Here is a 21,206-nt window from a genome sequence, read left to right on the forward strand (position 1 = left end):
CAAAGAGCCTTTGTCAAAGCAAATCAAAGCTCTCCCGGTGGCCAGCTCATTATGTTTAATCATCAACGACGCTTATCAGATCTTGATGTGTAATTCCCTTGAAGAAAAAAGGTGCAAAAAGAATGCTTTTGTGTTTTGGAGATTGATCTCAAAGCATGCCTTGAGGTCACCTGCAGAGATGCTTTGGGCGGAAACTATAAACAGGGAACAAAATGTAGATTTGATTTCACAAAGTTGGGCAGAACTCCCGGGATGTAGACTCACCACTGGAATCTAACCACGGCCCAAACACCTGTCTGCACATTCTTTGTCTTTGGCGGGGAAGGCGGATAGCACCACGCGGGCTGGGGTCTGCCCTCACCCCTCTGGAGGTGTTCCTGCATCTTGATACCTGGGCTGAGGCCACAGGAGACGCATCAGTTTTACCTGCTAGAAGCAAACACTCACCTTGCTGTCCAAGACCCTGGAAAAGGGGATCCCTTGGATGGTCGGTTTTGGCTTTTCTTGTCCAGTTCTTCACTAGAGATTCTGGGTCTTTAGGTGGCATTTGACTCAATCAAGGTGACCAGCACTCGATCCATGGTTCCAACTCCAATATTGTCTCCCGGGGAGAGCAAGCAAGAAGATCCACCTGTGGGTGGACAATGATAAGAATAATAATAAACTTTATTGTTAACAGTGCAACCTGCAGTAAGTTGGGTTGATTTGCTGGTACCCCAAAGCCAGCCATAGTATGGTGTCTGATTAAAAAGTCCAGACAAACAATAAATGCTGGAGAGGGTGTGGAGAAAAGGGAACCCCCCTACACTGCTGGTGGGAAGGTAGTTTGGTGCAGTCATTATGGAAAACAGTATGAAGTTTCCTCAGAACTAAAAATACTTACCCTATGACCTAGCAGTCCCACTCCTGGGCATATATCTGGAGGAACTCTAATTCAGAAAGATACATGCACCCCAATATTCATAGCAGCACTATATACAATAGCCAAGACATGGAAGCAACTTTTATGCCCATCAAGAGATGACTGGATAAAGAAGTTGTGGTATATATATATATAACAGAATACTACTCAGCCATAAAGAAGAATAAAATAATGCCATTTGCAGCAACATGGATGGACCTGGAGATCGTCATTCTAAGTGAAGTCAGCCAGAAAGAGAAAGAGAAATACCATGTATCACTTAATATGTGGAATCCTAAAAAAAAAAAAAAAAAAAGAGGACACTAATGAATTCATCTACAAAACAGAAACAGACTCACAGACATAATAAACAATCCAATGGTCATCAGGGGAAAGGGGGTGAGAAGGGATAAATTTGGGTGTTTGAGATTTGTAGATGTTAACCACTATATATAAAAATAGATGAAAACAAATTTCTTCTGTATAACACAGGAGACTATATTCAATATCTTGTAATAACCTTTAATGAAAAAGTGTATGAAAATGGGTATATGTATGTATATGCATGACTGGGACATGGTGCTGTACACCAGAAATTGACACACTGTAACTGACTATAGTTCAATAAAAAAACAAAAAACAAAACAAAACAACAACAACAAAAACCCCAAACAACCCAGTAGGCAAAGAATAAAGCAAAGAGCAAACGAAGTCTCTGGAAAGGCCAAAGAAAGATTCCGTCTCAACACACAGTGACAGCCCTTCCTACCTTCCTTCTCCATTTTTCTCTCTTTATCTAATATTCAGACTCTTTGAGACGCTCTCTCTCCTGCCCAAAGGCTGTTCCTCTCTCCCAGGACATCCTCATTGCTCTCCCCCTGCCTTTTTTGTGCAAGCAGTGGTTCCCAAACCTTTCCACTGGACATCCCACAATGTTCCCCCTTTCCCTCTCTTTTCCTTTCCCTGTACCAAAAAATCAAGACTAAGCTGGCATTCCAAAAGGGGGGGGGGGGAGGGACACTGGTAGTGGGTTGGGAAAGAGAGTCTAAGATTACTGGTGCCTTTAACATATGGTCCCTGAAGCACTACTGAGGCTTTGTCAGTGACCTACTATGTGTTGGACACAGTGTTAAATGACTGAATTTAACAGGTATCTAAATTGGGTTTTTCTATTATTATTTTTTTTTTTAGGGGAAGGTTATTAGGTTTACTTATTTATTTGTTTATTTTTAATGGCGGTGTTAAAGGGCTACCCAGGACCTCATGCATGCTAAGTACATACTCTGCCAGTGAGTTCTACCCTCCCCCCTAAATTGGGGTTTTCTTAAGTGCTTTCTGAAGACACTGTTCCAGGGAGGTGTCCCTTGGTAATAGGGTTTGATGATTAAATAATTTAGAAAATGTGTTATCTCTTAGGGGTCTCCTGAAGAGTCCCAAAGCACATTAAATTTCTGCTAATTCCTCCAGTAAACATGCGTATTTGTCATTCGTGAACCCAGGATTTCCCTACTTTACTTGCTCACTAATAAAGGCAAAGATCATGGACAAAGAAGGCGTTACTGTCAGCACACACAGGGCCCACACAGATCTGGAAAGTGGAAGTCACCAAAGCACACTTGCTCTGTGGTTTGCAGGTTCTGGACGACCTGGTGCGCATCCACCCTGATATACTGGGTTGTTTGCACTGGTGTAGAGACAGGTTTGTTTATTTTTGACAGAGAAGTTTGGTCCCCTAGGCCTAGGGGCTGGGTAAGGGCGCACCTATAAGACAGTCCAGCGATGGCTTAAACACAAGACAACAACCCAAGATGGCACCCAGAGGTCCTGATGGGAGAAGGAGCCCCTGCAAACGCACTGGGGAAGGAAAAGGGGCGGGTGCCTCGGAGACCAGGATGTCAGACCCCAGCCTGGCAGCTGACACTGGCTCACACGGCGGCATACATGAGGTAATTGCACGGCAACACACTGAAGCCCTGCATTTAAGCTCGCTCAGTCTTTGGCTGCAAACTAGAAACAGAAAAATCAGTAAATCAACTTGGTGCTCCCAGAGGGGATCTATTTTCAAAAATGGTGATGGCTTTTCAAACCCCCAGCTCCTTCCCAGTCCTTTCTCCTAATCCCCTTCTCCACCAGCCGTTCCCCCCGCCCAGCACCACGCTTTCTTAAATCAAAGGGAGACAGCACCATCCCCAAGACAGGGAAGAGGGCTGGCGAGCCTGAACCCTGAACTGAGTCCCTTCGGCAGGAGGCAGCCCCTAGTTTCTGGCATCGGGGCTGTTATTTCAAAGAGCTGCTTTGAGATCTGGGGCTCCAGGCATTTTGTTACTTTGCTGTTTGCTTTTGGAGCTTCTTAAAACAAACCTCAAAGAAGAGAAAACTCCTGTCTGAAACACATTCCTTTTAGAATCCAAGGAATGACTCACAGAGGCTGTTTGGCATCTGTGTTCCCTGTTGAGTTAATATGATTAGACTCATAAATTCTATTTTTGAAACAGAGACTCTGTACCCTGAATATTCTTCTAGAACAAAAAAAAATGAGGAGAAAAATGATATCCCTGTTTACATATTTGCTGGTACCTAAATCCGTGCTATTTGCCCACTTACTTATGTCTTCATGGTTTATTTTTTTCCATTGGATAAAAGAGATTGGGCAATATATTCAGTTAAGTTGCATAATGCCCTTTAGAATGTCAGGTCCGTGAGCAAGCTTTAAGAAAAGTTTTCTTTTCTTTTCTTTCTTTCTTTTTTTTTTTTTTGATGAAAAGTTCTGTTTTCACCAGATTGACAGGTGAATTAATAAGCAAAATGTGGTGTATACAATGGAATATTTATTCAGTCTTAAAAAGGAGTGAAATTCTGACACATGCTACGACATGGGTGAAACTTGAAGACATGATGTAAATGAAATCCTGTATAATTCCTCTAATTTGAGGTCCCTGGAGCAGTCAAATTCATAGAGACAGAAAGCAGAAGGGCGGTTTCCAGGGGCTATGGGGAGGGGACACGGGGATTGAGTGTTTAAGGGGTAGGCAGTTGGAGTTGGGGAAGAGGAAAAAGTCCTGGAGATGGATGTCATCACGATTGTATGACAATGTGAATGTACTTAATGTGACTGAACTGGACACTTAAAAATGGTTAAAATGGTACATTTTGTTATGAGGATTTTACCGCACACACAGCAAGTTCCCTTTTCTCTGCAGACGTTGAGCAATACTCTTGCCTGAAGCTTCCTCCTGCTTATTTCTAATCTTACCAACCCTGCTGTTCCAGAAATAGCCACCTTCCTGGCTCTTAACGCATGACGGCCCTCAGTCCTTCCTCTCCTGGCTCCAGCGGAGGGAGAGGTTGGCTGTGCGATGGATGGTCTGGGCAGGGGCAGGTGTGGCCAGCCTTCCTGGGAGAAGCCTCCACTGCAGAGATCTGATGGCTCCTGAGATTTGGTCTAAGTCACTGTAGTCATTACAGAAGTGAAGGCTCAAACCCTTTGTTCTCGTGTTACAGCCAGCAACGGAGTGTTCAAAGGCTCACGGCTATCCAACGCGGCCATAAAACGAACCCTCCTCTACAGATCGCTTGTGCTATGTTCCGTTTCCTCCTTTGCAGCCGGCCCAGGCGTTTAAGCACTTTGTGTGTGAGATAACTTTTGATAAAGTCCCACCAAGTAATATTGCTCATAATAACAGACGTCCTGTGTGCCCATTAAGGATAACAAACTGGGCTAACCACAAACCTCAAAAGAAGTATTCTGTTGTTTGAGGTTTAAAGAAAAAATAAAGAGCTTCATTCTTGCCTCTAGAATAAAGGTCTTTTGAGAACTTCATTTTTGAAAGCGTCTCTGGCAAGACCACAGAGATCATGGACACCCACATCCTAGGCATTTTCACGCTTTCTCCTGAAGGCACGCCGCACGTTTCAGAATTACACGTTAAAGGACATAGGCAGCTGGGTGAGTGACCGGTCATAACATTCCAAAAGTAACCCCTGTTAAGTAAATTATCATCTTTTTTTGGCTAGGTTTGCTCTGAACATCTGATTCATTGCACTTAAATAGCTGCCTTTCTTTCCGGCGCACCTGCGGGGATTTTGAAGCAGTGAGGGCTGGCAGGGGGGCTGACTGTTGGATCAGAGATGGAATCGTCAGATAAACTTTCCAAGTAAAAAGTCTGCCACGTGGTTTTCACATGCAGGCTGTTCTGTTTCTTAATTGGGGCTAATTTGGAGTGATGTCAACACATTCGCTGGTTGGCTTTACCCCGTCCCCTTCATGCTTCTAAATCGCTGCAGTGGATGGACCCTAGGGGCCCAGGGGGTGGGAAGGATGGATAAGAACTCAATTACCACCAGTTTCCAGGACACCTAATTAGGAGAGTCCCTTTCCGGCCAGGGCTGGAGGAGCTGCCGTACAGTACAGCGTGAATACAGCGCAAAGGTGAGGGGCTTGGCTGGGTCTTGGCTGCTGCCTCTTGAGATGCCAGGCCGGGCGCCACATTGCCCCAGCCATGACCACGCGCTCTCAGCAGGGCGGGAAAGTGGCTTAGGCACAGTTGTCTCCAACTCTGCTCTGTTGGCCTTTCCCCTGCTCTTTCTTTCCTGCCCCCCTTTAAATTCCCGGCAGAGAGAAGGATGCGATTTCTCCTGAGAGGCCCTGGAATAAGCCACGGGAGAGCCCCTCCCAACAACATAGGCATTTTGTGGTCATGGAAGGCAAGTGCGGTGGAGCCTTGCTCTGAAATAAGTAAACCCAACACAGACCCCAGAGCATGTGGGAAAAGACCCCCCGGTGCTCTGAATGAGGGGATGGGGGGCGGAGGGAGGTCCCTTGCTCTGGGATGGAGTGCAGCCAGCAGAAGCTTGTTCTGGACTTTCAGAAACTCTTTTGACTGTGAAGAAACAGATGAGAGGAGGCAGGTGGGGGCAGCCCCTGGCAAAGCTTCCAGCCAGGGCCTCCATATCTCCATCTGCAGATATGACAGTGCTGTGAAGAAAGAAAGCAAAGCGATGTGCTGAGAGGACTGAGGGTGGTTTTAGACAGGTGGTCAAGCCACAGCCACGCTGAGACTTCAGCGATGGGCAGGAGCCAGGAAAGCAAAACCACGGGAGGAAAACTGTGTGCAAGTGAAGCATCAAGGGCAAAGGCCCTGAGACAGGAAGGGTCTGGGGTGTTTAAGGAGCAGCCCAGAGTGTGGCTGTAGCGGGAGGAGGGCGGGATGTGCAGGGAGCTGAGTTTGCAGAAGTGGGCAGGGTCAGCGCTCAGAGCCTCATGGGGGAGGAGAGGGGAGGCCCAAGATGCCATGTGCCCCCTGAGGGCACTCTGTTCTCACGCAGAGCTCTGAGCCACCCAGGGGACCAGTGGAGGAACTGACTCAACAGCCAAGGAGGCTGGCCTCCTGTCCCCCTTACACACGGCTGACAGAGGCACACACCTTCTCTGCTGGTCCTTCCATCCTCCTTAAACATGCCGAGCCATCACCCACACACCACTTACAGCTTATTGTGCTCTCAACAAAGAAGGCAAAGCCAGGACACAGGCCATCCTTCCCACCCATTCTGTTTTTCTCCATGCATTAGTGAGACCAGCCCGCCACGAGGGGTGATTTTCCTCCCACCAGGAGTCACTGGCTGGGTTTGGAGACACTTTTGGTTGGCACAAATGGGCTGAGTGCTCCTGGCATCCGATGGGTGGGGGAGGGGATGCTCCGGCATCCTACGGGGTGCAGGACGGCCCCCTGACTACAGAGCTGGTCCCATCCAAAACACTGAGCGATGCATGAGAAGGAAGACCATCCCAGGGAGCTTTCTAAGGCGGGGTTTTGTGCCAGAAAAAAATAGTGACCCATAAGAAAGCTGCCTCAGCTCCTTTCAAAATTAAATACCTCCCTCCTTTGTCAAACATTGGAAAACAAGCGAGTTTCTATTTCAGTCCGTGGGGTGGGTTTTCCGTCTGTCTGGCAGGCTTTCGGGCAGAAGCTAGGTGGGGTATGCTGAGCATCAGGAGGAAAAGTCCGGAATGAGCCTGAACCGTACACAAGGGCAGGCAGACCCCCCTCGGCTCTGGGGCTGCTCGGATCTCCCAGAGGCTGGAACGTACCCGGCCGGGTCCTCCCCCTGGGAAGTGCCTGGACGCAAGGCTTAAAGCTGTGGGCACTTCCTGGCATCGTGGATTTTCGCCTGTGGCCATTCCTCCCTTTTACGCGTGGTCATTAGAGCTCCCAGGTTCAAAGCAGAGATGTGTCTGAAAACACCCTGATGTAGTCATGTCAGCAATGTCATTACACACCACAAGGGCTGAACTGTGTCCCTTCACATTCATGTGCTGAAGTCCTAACCCCCAGGACCTCAGAATGTACTGTATTTGGACATGGGGTCTTTATAAAGATAATTAAGAAAAATGAAGTCCTATGTTGGGGGGGTCCTAATCCAGTATGATTGATAGCCTTATAGGAAGTGGAGATTAGGACACAAACACACACACATGGACGACCTGGTGAGGACACAGGCAGAAGAAGACCAGCTACAAGCCAAGGAGAGAGGCCTCAGGAGGGACCAGCCCTGCCGACGCCTTGATCTTGGACTTCCAGCCTCCAGACTAATGAGAAGATAAACTCCTGTTGCTGAAGCCCCCCAGTGCCTGGCACTTGGTTTCAGCAGCCCCGGCTGACTGACACAGCAGGCTTAGAGCTGGGAAGGACTCAGAAATTCTCCCGTGCCACCTGCCCCCCGGAGCCACCATCTCCTGTGTGACCCCCGTCTCTGATCACCGTGAGGGATGGGGCCTCATGACTTCACAGAGAAACTGTGTAGCGTGGACTGGATTCCTCTTGCTGCGGTAGCAAAGTGCCACAAACTTGGGAGTTAAAAACAATGGCAACATATGCTCTCCCAGCCCTAGAGGCGAGAAGTCCAAAACAGGTTTCACAGCGTTGTGCTCGTCCGGGGCTGCAGGGGAGAATCTGTTTCCTTGCCTTTTCCAGCATCAAGAGCTGCATCCCTTGGTTCCTTGGCTGGTGTCCCTTCTTCCATCTTCGAAGCCAGCAGAGTAGCGTCTTGCCTCCCCCATCACCTTGCCTTCTTTTCTGTGTCAGGTCTCCCCCTGTCTGTCTTGTTACACTTGTGAAGGCTTTTAAGGGCCCACCTGGATGATCTAAGATGATCCAGGATAATGATCCTTAACATCATCACATCCACAAAGCTGCTTTCGCCATGTAAGGTAGCATATTTGTAGGTTCCAGAGATTAGGGCATCTTTGGGGGAGGGGCATTATCCAGCCCATTATTCAGCGTGTTGCTTTAAGGCAGAGTTCTTGCGCCAGCCTGGGGGACAGGCCCCATCCGTCATGGCCAGAGTGGTTAAATCACGGGGTATGAGCTAACTCGGCAGCTGGTGCATAGGAGATGCTCCAAGAGAAACTGGGGTGCTGTAGACCCTCTTGCAAGGCCTGCCCGGGATATTTTCCCAGCGTATTGATATTTTTGCAGATAGCTTTGGATTCAAGGAATAAAGGTCAGATGACAAGGGCAGAGTTAGGGATGAGGCCGCTACCCTGAGCAACTGTCACTCACTCTATTGAAGGAAATAAGCAACATTCCAGCAAAGACTTGAAAACTCCGGAAGGGGCACCATCCCCAAGACCAGACCTTCTTCTGAGGTTGAGCAACACGCGGCTTACGGAAAGCGAGGTCACCCACTTCCCTGTCCCTTTAACCAGAGCATAACAGGGTGTGATGTACAACGTGTTTGTGGAGGTTGGGTTTCGCTCATTTTCTTCCCCCAACCCGGCAGGGCTTTTTTTCCCCTGCTACCGAAGCATGCCTTTAAAGAAATGGCCCCCGAAGTCACAGGGAACTTGAATACTAACAAACACATCATTAAACGTATACGACGTCCTTCCAGTACATGCCGTCCAGATGCAGAGGACAGCTAAGGCATTTATTCTCGGACCACCCTCATTATTGTCCCTGCCCACCCCCCTCATTTGATTCAATTGCCTTCAAGCCAAAAAAAAAAAAAAAAAGCAGCAGTCATAAAACTCTAAGTTGCTACTTCTCCTTTTTCTTTTTTCAATTAAATGAGGCTAAAGACGCAATAGCAGGTTTTAGTAAACAACTGAAGACATCACCTCGTTTTCTCTATTTTGCGGATCCCGAGAAGGTGCCACCCCTGCTTAAGGGTCTGAGAGTCCAGCTGGTGGCTCCCAAGTGAAGTCCCCCTCCTGGGAGGAACAAATGCTTTCAAGAAACCTCACGGCTGGCCAGAGCCTGTCACCCACCTGCCGGCTGTTACAGAGCTGGGGGCTCAGAGAGGCATCACTCAGCACCGCTATGTCCACGCTCGGTGGGGTGGGCTGAACTGTGCCCCGAAAGAGGTAGGCTGAAGTCCTAACCCCTGGCTCCAGGGGATGTGGCCTTACTGGAAATGTAATCAAGTTCAAGAAGACACAGGAGAGAGGACCCGGGGGAGCACCTGGGGTGGGAGTGGCGCTCCGCAAACCGGGAGGGAAAGGCAAGGAAGGAGCCTTCCTCCGAAGCCCCAAGAAGGAACCGACTGTGCAGACGCCTTGACTTCAGACTCCGGCTTCCAGAGCTGTGAGGAGATGACTTCCAAGCAGCCCTGGCACATGAATGTGAAACGCCCCTTCTGACCATTATTTTTTAGTTCTTTTGGGGAGGGGGGATGGGAGGGGTAATTAAGTTTATTTTTTATTCATTTAATGGAGGTACTGGGGGTTGAACCCAGGATCTCGTGCATGTTAAGCATGTGCTCTGCCTCTGAGCTGTACCCTCCTCTGACCTTTTGATCACTTTAATGCAGAAGTGATGCTCTGGCCCTGCTCCTCACCTCTCCCTGCCACCCCTCACGTCCACCCCAGGGGTTTCCTAAGCCTGCTTTGGGCTTCCAAGCTGAGGAAGAACCACCAAGGTCCTCCTGGGATTGGACCTGCTCCAAAGAGACAAAAGTGAGATGTCTCCTCCTCCCCAGCCCACCCTCCCCAAAAGTTCTCTTAAAGTAGGGTGGAGCAAAACAAAAAGGAAAGAAGGCCGTTCGGTCTCCGGAGGCTGTGGGAGGGAGGGATGGAGTCACCCAGTGCTCGCCGGACTCCCTGCTGGGAGCCGTCCAGTGAGCATCTCCTTCTCACCGGAAGGAGCTGAGGTTCTTGCCCACGTGAGATGAGGACCAGGTTCCCATCCTGCAGGTGCCATGTGTGAGCCGGGGTCTGAGCTGAGGTCTCCTCTCTCCAGAGACCCCACGGGATTCGCCCCACGGCCTGATGTCTCAGAGTCTCCCTCCATGGTCCGCTCAGTTTAAATTCAGCAGCTCAGCCTAATTGTGTAAGGACGCGAGCAGCCTGCAAAATTCCAGCGAGCATCAGAATCACCTGGGGGCCTAGCAATGCACCCTTCACTCCCCGGCCCCTCACCCAGAGCTTCCCAGGCAGTGGGTCTGGGTGGGCCTGAGATTCTATACTGCTAACACATCTCCAGAAGGTGAGAGATGGGTCCAGGGTCCAGGGGGTGAGGATCGTCAGTTTATTTGAAACTGGGAGGCATCAGGCGGGGCCTGAGTCCTGGCGCCCCCGCCCTCATGTGATGGGAGGTGAAGGTGAGGGAAAGCAGGACCTCTTCTCCCCTGGCCCCCCCTCCCCCAGCCTCTCCTGACCTGTCCTCCCTTGCCAGATGCCCCCAGCGGCAGTGACCCAGTGCTCTAACTCACATCCTCCACCACCATCCATCCTTCTGTTCAGAGATGCCCCATTCCCCAGTGGTCCTCACTTCGTAGTTGATTCATGACACAAAGCACCCCTGAGCTGATGTCCACAGGAGCAGACGTGCCCGCCAGGAGATGCTGGCCCTTTTCCCACCTTTCCCTGACCACATGTACTCTCTTCTTGGAATTGTCTGGCCTTACGTGGTGCTGCAGGCTGAACTGTGTCCGCTTCAAATTCATATGCTGGATTCTTAACCTCTGGTACCTCAAAATGTGACTGTATTTGGAGAAAGAGACTTTAAAGAGGTGACTGAGGTCAAAGGAGCGCACACGGTGGGCCTTACTCTCATATAGCAGGTGTCCTTGCAAGAAGAGGTCTGGGCACAGACACACACAGAGGGACGATTGTCAGGACACAGGGAGGAGGTGGCCATCTCCAGCCAGGGGAGAGGTCTCAGAGCAGCCAAACTTGACCTTGGACTTCCAGCCTCCAGACGGTGAGGCAATACATTTCCGTTGTTTAAGCCACCCAGCCTGCGGTTCTTTGTTTCAGCAGCCTGAGCAAATGAATACACAGTGTTTACATTTCTGCGTCTGCACTGGATCATAACCTCCTGAGCACAGGAACTACATCTTTTCATCCTTGGATTCCCAGCACTTAGCACGTGCCTGGCACAATTAAAGGGCATGACAGTAATAATAATAATAACAACAATAACAACAGCTACCATTTGTTGAGTGCTTATTATGTGCCAGGCCCTGTGCTCTGCACTTCATGTTGCATCCACAGCTAGTAAGTGCATGTGATGGGCTGAAACTGACGCCCAAAGAGACCCACATCCTGATTCCTGAAACCTGCAAACGTTACCAAAGAGACTCTGGGGATGTGGTTGTTTTAGGGACCTTGACATGGAAGATTATCCTGGATTATTATTGCTGTCATGAGTGTCCTTGTAAGAGGAAGGCGGGGGACGATTTCCCACAGACAGGAAAGAAGAAAGCAATGTGATCACGGAGCAAGATGCTACGTGGCTGGCTTTGAAGACAGAGGAAGGGGCCATGAGCCCAGGAGTGCAGGCGTCCTCTGGAAGCTGGGCCAGGCAAGGAATGGCTTTTCCCTTAGAGCCCCTGGAGGGAGCACAGGCCTGCCACCCCTTGATTTCAGCTCAGTGATGTGATTTCAGACCTACCTCCAGAACTGTGAGAGAATACATTGCTATTAAGTTTGAATAACTGAATAAATTTCTATTGGTTTATTCATGAAGTTTACAGTGAATTATTACAGCAGCCACAGGAAACTCATCCAGTAGAGACAGGATTTAAACCCAGGCAGTCTGTCTTCAGAACCTGACTGTTGTTTTGTTTTGTTGATTTTTAAAAACTGTCTTCTTATGACTTTAAGATTTAAGCTCATTTTTTCATGAGCTGCAATCTCATGCAGTGAAATGCACAACACACTTGACAAATTTAAACACTTGTGCAGTCCCCCCCATCGAGGTATAGAACAGACCTAACCCCTTTCCCGTCAGTTCAGCCCCTGTCCCGAGGCAGCCCCGTCCTGATTTCTATCACCCCACGTTAGTGTTGCTTGTTCTTGGACTTCCTATAAATAAAGCATATTGTATGTTGTTGTGTGTGTTCAGAGTTGCTTTTCATTTATCCATGGTTTCACTATCCCTCAATTTTTGTTGTTGTTTTTTTTTTTCAGTGTCCCCAAGGGAACTTTGAACATTTCCTGCACCATTAAAGTCAAACTAGAGATAAATGCCAGGACGGTCACGTGGGTGTGGTATGTTGTGAGGCTGAAATGGGACAGCCTCCCCAAATCCCCCCGCGTTACTGCAACAGAAATGCTCCATTTCCACGCCCTTTACTAAATGGGAGTTCTTTTGTCCTAAAGGTAATCAGCTTTGGACTCGTGGCCACAAAATGGTACTTTATGAACTGCAGGGCAGGAAAGACTTTCCGTCCTCCCCCTTGGATGCCACAGCTGGGTCTACGAAATAAACTGACAACAGGCAGATTAACAGGAGAAAAGGCGTACACATTTATTGTTTTTTAATATTCTGCACACAGAGGGCATCACAGGGAAAAAAGTGGACTCAGTAAACTGGTGCAATTTGCGAGCTTACATACCATCTTAACAGGGGGAGGGGAGTGGGGACGTAGCCAGTTCACAGGAGATGAAGGGCCCTTAGAAGAAAGATGGGAGATATGACAGTTTGTCTGGGTGTGGTGCCGACTTCTGGTCTCCTGTCCCGCAATAAGGGTCAGTCTTCCCCGCTGAGGACACTCCGGGGGAGGGGGGTTTAAGACAATTGACTTTCTTTCGGAGGTAGATTAAGGGAGTTCCCTGAGTTTGCTGTTTTCCAGTGGCCTCAGCTCAAAATAATCAATAGGACAAAGCAGCATATTGTGGGGTCCTGAACTCCTTTAAAATCACGTTTCTTTCACTCTAGCCAAAACATTTGAGCTGGCAATTATGTCTTCCTGCTACCCAGTTGTGGTGTTCAGCCTCAGAGACTAGTGCCCCAGCTCCGCTAAGGACACAGTGGTCCGTGTGTACCACCAACAGCTGTGCAGCTGACAGCCCTCCCTCCCTGCCTGTCCCTCCGCCAGACGGGGGACCATTCAGGAAAGACTGCTTGGGGGGAAACCAGCTTCAAATCTCTTTCAATCTCTCTCTCCTCCACCCTTCTTTCCAATCTCAGGGTCACAGAAATGTGTTCTCAGCCTCTCTTCATTGGAAATGCATATACATACGTGTGTGCAATGATCATAAACCCTAGTGAATTCCCTGTGCATCATGAGACCCTGAGCATTAATGGGAATTCACATCCACTTATGAGTTCCTCCACCTTTAGAGACACACTTCTATCCTGAAACTTGAGTTCAGCCTTGTTTTTTAAAAAAAAAATAATTATATCACGTATATATGATACAATTATTTTAATGTTTTAAACTATATTAATAAATGTATTTATAAAGTATATTAATATATTAATAAATAAAATATTGTTTGTTTTATTTAAAATTATATATATACATATATATTCCTAAAAACATATTATTTAGTTTCAGTTGTTTTTTTTCACTCTTACCAAAGGTTACTGAGTTGAATGGAATTTCCTGGAGTTCATATTTTTCACTCAATGTTTTAAGTTGCCGAGATGCATTCATATGATGGTGGATGGTTGTGGCTAATTCTTTCTTACCCCTACATAATATCCCAGTCCGTGGCTCGGCCACAGATTGTTTCTCCACCATCAAGTTGTCGGGCTGTGGGTATTTCCAGCGCTGATTATAAAGCTTCTTCTGCACGTTTCTGAGAGACTCGGGCCGGAGTTCCTCTTCATCACATGCCTGGTGTGCATGTTCGACTTTACGAGATGATGACAAACCTTTTCAAAGTGACTGCGCCCATTCTGCACAACGACCAAGTGAGTTCTAACTCACTTCGTGACTCAGGAAATAGGGACCCCTGAGTGAATGGAGCTGGAGGAAAGTGCTTTTCCACCTGCAAGGGAGGAAATCCTGCCCCTACACCAGCCACACCAGCCACACCAGCCACACCAGCCACACCGCTCCAGGTGACTCAATGGCGGAAACTCCAGTAGCAAAGCTTGTAGTAGAAAAGTGAGATGAATATTTATCCTAACATGGGTAGGAGGGATTTTTTTTTTTAAGACACAATAGGCATAAGCCGTAAGTTAAATGATTGGCTGTCGTTTTGTTTTGTTTATGGTTTCCTTTGTGGTGCCGAAGTTTGTAGGTTTTATTAGGTCCCATTTGTTTATTCTTGCTTTTATTTCTATTACTTGAGTAGACTGCCCTAGGAAAACATTTTTGAGATGTATGTCAGATAATGTTTTGCCTATGTTTTCTTCTAGGTTTATTGTATCTTGTCTTATGTTTAAGTCTTTGATCCATTTTGAGTTTATTTTTGTGTATGGTGTAAGGGAGTGTTCTAGCTTCATTGATTTACATGCTGCTGTCCAGTTTTCCCAGCACCATTTGCTGAAGAGACTGTCTTTATTCCATTGTATATTCTTGCCTCCTTTGTTGAAGATTAGTTGACCAAAAGTTCATTTCTAGGCTCTCTATTCAGAAACAGCCCAAATGTCCATCGACAGATGATGGGATAAACAAGATGTGGTGTATTTATATAATGGAATACTATTCAGCCATAAAAACAACAACATAATGCCATTTGCAGCAACATGGATGTCCCTGGGGAATGTCATTCTAAGGGATGTAAGCCAGAAAGAGAAAGAAAAAGACCATATGAGATCGCTTATATGTGGAATCTAAAAAAAAAAAAAAAAGAAGAAGAACATAAATACAAAACAGAAACAGACTCATAGACAGAATACAAACTTGTGGTTGCCAAGGGGGACGGGGTGGGAAGGGACAGACTGGGAGTTCAAAATTTGTAGATACTGACAGGCATATGCAGAATAGATAAACAAGATTATACTGTATAGCACAGGGGAATATATATAAGACCTTGTGGTAGCTCACAGCAAAAAAGAATGTGACAATGAATATATGTATGTTCATGTGTAACTGAAAAATTGTGCTCTACATGGGAAATCAACACAACATTGTAAACTGACTATAACTCAATTAAAAAATTTTTTTAAATGTTAAAAAAATATGTAAGATAAATGATTGGCAATTTTGACTCTGAAAGTTTGGAACTTTCATTCATCACAAAAAAAGGAAAGTGAAAAGACAAAGTAATACTTTTCATAACAAAAAAAGGGTTAGAATCAAGAGTATATAAAGAAATCCTGTGAAGTAATAAAGTCCAAACAACCAGTTTAAAAAGGGCACTATATACAGTATACATAAATGGGCAATATATACATATATATACATATACACACACACACACACACACACACACATGCAGCAGTTAACCACTTATCCATCGGAGATATATTCCAAGACCCCCAGTGGATTCCTGAAACCACGGATAGCACTGAACTCTCTGTAAACTATGTTGTTTCCTTGCTGATGTATCTGTGATAAAGTTTGATCTATAAATTAGGCACAATAAGAGACTAACAACAATAACTAATACTAAAATAGAACCACATAACAATATACTATAATAAAAGTTAAGAGAACACAGACTCGCTGCCTCTCAACATCTCTTACTGTACTGTACTCACCCTTCTTTTTTTTATTTTTGATTTTTTATTGAAGTAGATTTGATTTACAGTGTTGTGTTAGTTTCGGCTGTACAGCAAGGTGATTCAGCTATACATATACATATTCTTTTTCAGATTTTTTCATGATAGGTTATTACTAGACATTGAATGTGGTTCCCTGTGCTATCAGTAGGTCCTTGTTGTTTATCTATTTTATATACAGTAGTTTGTATTTGCTAATCCCAAACTCCTGATTTATCCCTCCCCCCCTTTCCCCTTTGGTAACTGTAAATTTGTTTTCCACGTCTGTGTGTACTCACCCTTCTTCTTGTGATGATGAGATGGTAAAAAGCCTACGCGCTGAGATGAGGTGACGGCGTGGGCACTGGGACAGCATTACAGTACCACGACCTTCTGATGAGACCACAGACGGCGGATCATCTACTGGGTGATCATGGATCGTGAAGCCAAGAAAGTGGCCAGGGTTGGGGATCCCATGTAGAACAGAGCAGGACAGTGAGATTTCATCACGCTGCTCAGAATAGCAGGCAATTTAAAAGGTATGAATTGTTCATTTCTGGAATTTTCCATTTAATATTTTTGGACCCTCGCTTGACTGAAACCTAAGAAAGTAAAACGGCAGATGAGTGGAGATGACTGAATATAGAGAAATACCTCATTTTGTCCCTTTCAGCCTCCCAGGGACATGCAGACTTTCACCTCACCCCGGGGTGTTGGGCTCTGCACACACGTGCACACACACTCACTCACTCACTGCCGATTAAGCACTTCATGTATTTTATCTCTTTGAATCCTCATAACAACCCTATGAAGTCACTGTTATTACCCCACCGCCCATTGTACAGATAAGTAAACTGAGGCTCTGAGGGGTGAAGTCTTATCTGAGGAATCAGCTCAGGCGTGGCAGTTCCAAGCTTCTGACACAGAGCTGACATTCTTTTCTTGTCACCTCCAGGGCCCTACAGGCTCCCTACATCAACCCCAAGAAGGGTGGGCCAGGACAACCTCGTGACTACACAGACCCTGAGACTGACTTCAGTCACCACACTTTTCTGTTTACTTGTCGGGAGCTGGGTCTTTACTGTCTGCTTCAGAGGTAGGAGGGAGAGGACAGAAAGGCACTGCTGCATACACATATTTCTAAAGAGCCTTCCCATTCTCCTTATTGCAAAGTGAAAAATATGGGTGGAAATGGGCTGCCCAGCTGGCACCTTTTCCCCTGTTAGAAAAGTCTGCCCTCTCTCCAGGGAGACCCAGGTGCTCATCAGGGCTCATAAATCGTGCAATGAGCACAGGCAGGCTCAGTTCCCTGGAGCCATCCTTTGGGTGCCTGGTGCAGTGTGCAGCCTGTGCAACTGTACATGGCAACCCATGAGAGAGAGGAGACCAGCCTCGGGTGCAGTGGGCTGAAGGCAGCTTTTACTCAAGGCTGGCTTTGCCAAACCTCCTGGTGCCATGCTCAGAGGAGAGGAGGGACAAGGAGAAAGACAAGCCAGCCTACTCCCAGCAGCAGATCTGTCCAAGAGAAATGTGCCTTTTCCTAATGCCACCAACTGTGCCAGAAGTGTTTCTCCACTGGTCTGTCTCTCTGTTGCTCTCTTCTCTCTCCCTCTCATTATCTCTCTCTGTCTCCGTGTCTCTCTCTGATAGATTCTATTTAGGTTTGTTACAACAAATAAATGCTATGCTCACATAGATGGCATTTCGAAACTGAGGAGGACTTCAGAGAAACGCTTCTTTCAGATGGTGGGCCTGAACCACGCCTGGGATTGGCCAGGGACACCGTTGCCAGGGCAACGCGGCTCCAGCTTCCTGCCTGACTCCTGCATTAGGCACCACCTTCACTGCCCTCGGCGACACTGCTGGTTATTAAAGCACCTTGATTAACTCAGCTTTGGTGTAGGGGCCGTCACCGTTGCTCCAGGGATGAGCGCCCTCCACCCTCTTGCTGAGGGAAGCCCGTGAGCCACTTCTGGCCTTTCTCACATTTAGGGCTGTAAGAAATTTATCTCCAAAGGGTTCTCAGTGAGACTCTTCCTTTGCCTTCCACAAGGCAAAAGGTTCCCTTTACCTCGCTGAGGCACATCGGATTGTGTAAATACTCATGTCTTTGAGAAGAAAACCAGTCCACCGTGGGATGCGTCTCACCCACAGCGCGGTTACAGCCAGGGGTCCCAGTGCTGGGAGACAGCGACTGGGGCGGGTGCAGCCCTGCTTTCTGGACCTCTCCCAGGAAGGAGGGATGGAGGAGAGGGAAGGGAGGGAGGGACAGGGGAGGCCGTGGACCCAGGCCAGGCAGAGGGGATCCTTACCTGGATCCAGGAAGATGAATGGGAAAAAATGACATTTTTATTTTCACTAGCCTCTAACTGAAATTCATCATTTCCTCCCAATAGGCATGCAGACAACCACCACAGTATGCTTGTCCTCGCTGCGTTCCTGACAACATGACGAACCACAGGTTCACAGGTTGCTCCCTCCCATGTTACCTTTACTGCAGACGTCACGACACATCACTTCTGCCGACCGCTACTTCAGAATCACCCCAGGTGTGAGTCCCCATGGGTCCCGTTATGATACAGAGTATATGTTGCTCTATAATTCATTTGTTTGACAATTTTATCTTAATATAATTGATTTCCTTTATAACCTATGTGTTTTATTCCATACACTTAAAAACCTTATTCTGAAAGGTGGTCTACTGGTTTCACAGACTGCCAAAGAGGTCCAGGGCATAAATGGTTCAGGACCGCAGAGAGGAAAATATTCTACCACTAATGTTGTCTGCAATTATCAGTGTTTTTGCCCCTCTTGGAGTCAGTCAGTGGCACCTTGCTAAGAAAGGTACTTGGCTGTATCCATCTCTCATTCAATAGGTTGATTTATCAATACATACAAAATTCTGGATTTATACACACATAAGGTATGGAGAGGGGATTATGTGCAAAGAAAATTAAGGATCTTATTTATTTACCTCTTTTTTTTTTAACCATTCTAGCCCATCAAAGTCATTCCAAAACGACACACACAAACGAGAGCTGATAAAGTTGACCAAAACTTTCTCGTGGGGAAAAATATATTTAAAACATTAAAACCCAAGGCAAAGGGAAGGGGGAGAAGGTATAGCTCAGTGGTAGAATGCGTGCCTAGCAAGCACAAGGTCCTGGGTTCAGTCCCCAGCACCTCCATTAAAGATAAATAAATAAATAAATAAATCCTAATTCCCCGCCCCCCAAAACGTATACAGTATTGTATGTCAATTATATCTCAATAAAACTGGAAGAAAAAAAATTTTTTTAAGATGCAAGAAAATTAAAGGTTTTAAAAAAAGATTCAAGGCAGGGAGGTAATAACACAAAACTCACTATAGACCACAGAAGCTTTTCTTATTTAAAAGCTAATCCTGTTTCAATTAATTCTACCAAAGTAAAGACTCTGAAGCAGGATGCTCTCCAAGGCAAAACGAGCACGCACAGCCTCTGACCTTCGTGCCTCTGGCTCTTCCCGTCTTCATACAGCTGCTTCGCGGTGGGATTCACACCCAGATCAGTCTGAGTGGGGCACACGCTCCAACCATCCTGCCTGCCCGGGCCATTGTTCGGGGGGAGGGAAACAGGCATCAGGGAGTTAAAGGAGTTTGGCCAGACCCGCCTTAGGTCATTTCGGAAACCCTCTGTGTAGCTCCCGCCCTGCCCATTAACGGGAGGACATGAACTGGAACTGTCAGAGTCTAAAAGGAAACGCTTCTCTCCCTGACTTTGCTTGCTTACTCTTCATCCTTCAAAGGACAGCTGTTGTGCAGAGACCAACCCGCATCAGATAAAAAGCACAGGAGCCCCATCTAATCCAGCATCTCTCCTTGGGCAGCAACTTAATAGCCACCTGACTCAACAAGTCCATCATTACGAGCAAGACTGCTACTCAGCACGGACACCACCCTCGGTCGTTAGTTCTAAGAGCTGCGTGATGACCGGGGAGTCCGCGGCCCCGCGGGACTTGGTCTGAGCTACCACTTCATCCTGATGACGGAAAAGCAGGAACGTGGAGGCTCGGTGACTGGCCCCCGGCCCAGCAGGATAATCAATGGCAAGATCTGAATTCAACTGCAAATCCCTTCTCCCAAGCGAGGGCTGTGGCAACCCCTGCTTTGCCTTTGCAACCAACACTATAGATACATAATTTCCATACAATACAATGCATCTAGTTTTTCATTTTACTTTTTATTGATGGCTTACAATGTTGTGTTAATTTCTGGTGTACAGCATAGGGGTTCAGTTATACAGATATATATTCTTTTTCATATTCGTTTTTGTTATAGGCTATTATAATTTATTTAATATAGTTCCCCATGCCAAACAGTAGGACCTTGCTGTTTATCTGTTTTATATATAGTAGTTAGTCAAATACATCTATCTTGTTTGTACTGTTCAATGAGGTTTGACAGATGTAAACAGTCATGTAATCAACACAACAATAAATATATGGACCGGCCCCAACACCCCTCAAAATTTTTCTCATATGCTTTTGCAGCCAATCCCACTCCCAGCCCCTGGCAACAGCTGAATGGATCTCTGACACTGAGTTTGACTTCCCTTTTCTAGAACTTCCTATGAATGGAATCCAATATAAATTTCTTATAAATGGAAGCAGGAGGCAATGTCTGCTGAGCGTTGACAATTTCCTGGGTTCTGGGGAGGTCAGAGGATATTTACATCCACGCCATTTGAAGGCACTTCTCCGTCCTAAGTGGTGCGCCTTCCCACGGTGGCAGTTGGAAGAAACTGGTTGAAACAGGAAGGAAGAAGCACTGTACCAAGTCTCCCGCCCACCACTCCCCACACCTCCCTGCACCTGGCCCTTTCTCGGTCTGGTTGCCATGGCACATTGCCCCACATCATCTTTATAGGTGACACGACATGTTGCCTTCTGTCCCCAGTGTGGCTCTGGTCAGCTTCTTTCATCGTCTCTTCTCATCCGCACCCCTTCCAGGGCCCTGCATCCTTCCAGCCTCTCCATCCTGTCTCTGATGTCCACGCACCATATCCACCACTGGCTCCTCCACAGGCCCCGGCACTTTGCTCATTGTTTAAATTCCTTCCTTCCTCTGAACACACCAGCATTTCAGTAATGACAGAATGTTGGCCTTGGGGTGTTTTCTTGGCCTCTTGGGCCCCCTGGACTCTCCTTAGGGCATGTTTTCATTAGCGAGGCACAAGCCGGTGCCCTTCTTCTCTCCCTCCCAGTGGATTTGAATGAAAACCTGGGGGGCTGCTCAGAAAGAAAATTTTACAGAAGAACACCTGCTTCCTGGCACAGACAGGTGTTGCTGATCCGGCCTCCCTCTGTCAGATGAGACGGGCCCATCTCTCAGAGCCTCAGTTTCCTCTTCAGAAACCTGGGCTCAGAGTGGTGAGGGGAGCCCTCCT

At 47.1% G+C, this 21,206-nt stretch overlaps 1 long non-coding RNA gene across 2 annotated transcripts; it reads left to right on the forward strand.

Moving 5' to 3' along the window:
- Positions 1-15,254: 15,254 nt before the first annotated feature.
- LOC135318991 (uncharacterized) lies at positions 15,255-20,350 on the forward strand. 2 transcript variants are annotated; one of them, XR_010377512.1, is made up of 4 exons: positions 15,255-16,319; positions 16,736-17,741; positions 18,177-18,329; positions 19,567-20,350. It is a non-coding gene; the product is annotated as an uncharacterized LOC135318991 (long non-coding RNA). The 2 variants fall into 2 exon arrangements; XR_010377514.1 differs by having other exon boundaries at positions 16,736-16,876.
- The last annotated feature ends 856 nt before the right edge of the window (positions 20,351-21,206 follow it).

The sequence above is a fragment of the Camelus dromedarius genome, chromosome 2 (genome assembly GCF_036321535.1).
Source record: "Camelus dromedarius isolate mCamDro1 chromosome 2, mCamDro1.pat, whole genome shotgun sequence".
Lineage (NCBI taxonomy): Eukaryota > Metazoa > Chordata > Mammalia > Artiodactyla > Camelidae > Camelus > Camelus dromedarius.